This window comes from Miscanthus floridulus, chromosome 9, assembly GCF_019320115.1.
Source record: "Miscanthus floridulus cultivar M001 chromosome 9, ASM1932011v1, whole genome shotgun sequence".
Lineage (NCBI taxonomy): Eukaryota > Viridiplantae > Streptophyta > Magnoliopsida > Poales > Poaceae > Miscanthus > Miscanthus floridulus.
Genome location: NC_089588.1, coordinates 86,346,662 through 86,350,360, shown reverse-complemented (window position 1 = coordinate 86,350,360; position 3,699 = coordinate 86,346,662). Strand labels below are relative to the sequence as shown.

Below are 3,699 nucleotides of genomic sequence, written 5' to 3'. Positions count from 1 at the left end.
TTAAATAGGATGAGGGAGCCCCCATCTCCCTCACCTCCTACAGTTTTCATTTTCTCCTTTAGGGTTTCTACCTCTAGTTTGCTTCCATGTATGAGAGAGGTCCACAACTCAAATTGTGACTTGGTTTTGAAGGAATCGGTGGCTGTAACCACCGTATGCCCTCTGGGATTCATGATTTAGTTGTGTTCTTGATGTGATTTTGGTGTTCTTCACGAGCTCCTTTTTTTCCTTCTTGTTTCTCCTCTCGTTTCTTCGTTTTGGGATGGTTTTGGTTCGTTCTTGTTGCCTTGGATCGATCAATGACATGAGTAGAAGCTTTCCACCGCAGGAAATCCACTAATTTCTCACGAGATCGCAGATCCGGGCAATTTTTTGGGGGATTCTTCAATTCCTTCGATTCATGGAGCTAGAGTTTGTCTCGGGCCATGATCCTTTAGAGGTTGCTTTTCTACTCGCTTGTGAACCCTTGTGCAAAGTTTCAAGTCATTTGGAGTTGATTTGATCAAGTTATGGCTTGATTTGATCTTTTTCCGAGAAACTGCTCGCTCATACCGGACGCGTCCGATATGATCTAGGACGTGTCCGATATTTCTCACTTTGGAGTTTTGAGCTGAAATTTGGTGGAGACCTTCCCTTGGTGTCTAAAGAGCTATGGTTAAAATTTCATGATTTTTGGACACCATTTGACGGGGTTTTGGATTTTTCTCTTTTGGTCAGCTTGCTGCTGAAAATACCGGACGTGTCCGAGATCATACCGGACGTGTCCGAAAATACCGGACGTGTCCGATATTTGCAGGAGCAGTGCTGTTTTTCTTTTGGGAGTTTGCTCGTTTGGGCTTCGATCTGTGTTCCGTTTGCTCTGTGGTGACCCGCTGTGTTCTGAAGGAGCATCCACCCTTCTCTAGGGTCATGGTCATCAAGTCTTTCGTGTATGCTTTTTGGGGATTGATGTTGGGACAGTGGTCGAAGATTTCGAAAGAAATTTGAGGCTCCCATTCACCCCCCTCTGGTCGCCGTTTCCGGTCCTTCAGAATCGCCAGCTGCCCAGCGCTGATCCGGAGTGCCTGGGGACAAGGGCGGCGGCGACGGTGAGACCCTGCCAGCGCTGATCCGGAGGAGTGCCTAGGGTCAACGGCGGCGGCGAGACCTTGCCAGCGCTGATCCGGAGGAGTGCCTGGGGGCGGCGGCAGTGAGACCCTAGGGGCGGCGCCGGCGCCAGCGAGACGCTGGTGGCGGCACCGTACCAAGAGCAGCGGCATCGTGGACCTTGTGAACAACCCTTCACCGGCTGCCACATCTTGCATATCAGCATCACAGCAACATGGGTTCCCCATAATCCCAGGTGACGTCGGAGGATACTGATAGCCTCAACTACTCAGGGCCCTTCTTCTACAGATCTACGCTGTGTTCTAAGTTCAGTCACTCTGTACCCTATGCTCTCCTATCACAGAAGCTAACTACTGTTCTTAACAAAATAGGGTTTTGCAATTTGTAGGAAATAGTGGCCGGGCAGTGTATCGAAGACTTTTGCAACCAGTTTACATGCCAAACAACATTAGTTCTTGATGAAGAGCTGTTTGGGTACAGGTATATCTGTACAAGTTGGCCCATGCAACAGATTTATTATTTATACATGCTAAAAAGATCAATGCTCTTATATGTAGTGAAAATGAATCCTTCTTATTTTTTCTAGACTTCAGTGCTCTAACCTCCGATTGTGAGTTGTTGAAAATGTTCTAGCATTTGTCTTTTTGTGTGTGTTAGTACTCTTTATTTTTACTCGAGTTCAGTAGTTGTTGACGACCTAAACCAACACTGTAGTTGTGTAGTTTTATCGTGGCGAGGATTAGATCCTGATTTAGTTAATTTTCTTTTATTTTAGGATTATCATGGAGCTGTAAGGATCTGATGGAAATTTGATTTCCCACGCAAGAACTGTCCAGACAGTGTATATATATTGGTAAGTTTTCACACTCCCTATAAATCATTATGTGTCATTTCTGTTGGCTTGACCTTTTAATTTCATTCATATATTCCTTAAGGCATCTGTTCGAGTGTGTTCACAATATCTTTTTAATTTTGTTCATATATTCCTTAACGCACTGTTCGAATTTGTTCACAGGACCAGATCGTAGAGTGGATGTTTAGTGATTGTTTATTTTTTGCGAACCATGTGTGCAGCAATTGTTGTGGTCTTGCACAAAGGAGATTGCAGCAGGTTTTGATATGGCTGCCTGGCAGAAACTCTGCAGAAACAGGGGTCAAAGGTGAGTGCTTGATTACTGAATCCTGATTCAGATAATGTACTTGTGCAAATTAGGGCATATATCTCATGAACTCCCAACATTATTATTACATGGAACTGGGCATATATCACCTTTTTTACGAGGTCAGATAGCTCTATATCACATTATTATTAGCAACGCATATATAGCCCAGGACTGACTATGCAAACCTGTATGTAAATTGTAGTTTGACTCCACTGTGCTAAGGTTGAGATGTAATCCAACTCTGCAAGTGAAAGATTAGTATATTAACCATTCTGATTTTAATTTTCTTATATTTTTGGCGTGGACTGTACATTGAAAGATTTACCTATTTTCATTTGCATCCAAGGTGTTAAGCACATCATAAAGGTGCAGGGTCACATGATGTATTTCTACAATAGTACAGTGTGGTTAGTTCGTATGATAAACAATCAACTAAGTTGGAATCATCTAAAAAGAGTGTACCAACAGAGCAGGCATGCAACTATGGCAAGGTGGACTCATTAAATTTTTAAACTGAAAGTGTGATGCCATGTAAACCTAGAATCTGAATCCTCACATGATTATTCCTACTATGACTTCAGACATGACTGGCTCACTTTGGAAATATGCTGATAAAATTTTTTCCGAATCTGCAGTTGCAGAGGCGCAGTGGTGGTTGTGGCATTGCAGATATGATGTTTATTCTTCAAAGAAGAGCAGGTTTGATCAAATTACTAGAAGATTAATCCCTATTGCTTTTCGAAAAACACTAGAACATGATTGAACTAGTCATGACTTTATAGTACAGTTTGTGTGACCTTATTGAAATCATGTTCCTTTATTTCGATGGGAGCTAGTTTTGTTGATAATGTTGTGAATTTCATATATAACATTTCATATGTAGGGATGTTTTTCTTAGGGTATTGTACCAAAATGTTTGTATAGTTACTATATTTTGCACCTTTTTTCCTCGCAGGATCGATGAAATAGGAACACGTGATGAATAGATGGTTGGTGGCATTGTAGATGGCTTATTTGTGTTTTGTATATTTTATTCCCATATGAATGTTGTATACAAAAAAATGTGCCCTGAATTTTTCGGATGGTGTTCATTGTAACGCAACAATTACTTCTTAATATATGGCTGAGAGTTTTTTATTTCTCATGTGTGAGATGATCTCCAATTTTTCATTATATTGCAAATGGATTATTTATTTATTTGGGTCCAAATTATAATAATTTCCAATATTAATGTTCATTATATGATTTATTATTCCTTGTTACGCATGTAAGCATTGCAACAATCCACACTATACGTAGCAATGTATTATACAAACCATTCGCCTGCGGTTAGTATACACATGTAAGCCTTGCAATAGTCATTAATATCCGTTGCAAGTTTGCAACGTTTATTTATAAGTGTTACCAATATATATGTAAGTGTTGCAAT

The 3,699-nt window shown here is 40.8% G+C and overlaps 1 long non-coding RNA gene across 1 annotated transcript; it reads left to right on the top strand.

Annotated features, from left to right (window-relative positions):
* Nucleotides 1-1,035: 1,035 nt before the first annotated feature.
* LOC136482315 (uncharacterized) lies at nucleotides 1,036-3,349 on the top strand. The gene is made up of 6 exons (XR_010765031.1): nucleotides 1,036-1,342; nucleotides 1,496-1,587; nucleotides 1,883-1,960; nucleotides 2,123-2,267; nucleotides 2,906-2,969; nucleotides 3,226-3,349. It is a non-coding gene; the product is annotated as an uncharacterized lncRNA (long non-coding RNA).
* The last annotated feature ends 350 nt before the right edge of the window (nucleotides 3,350-3,699 follow it).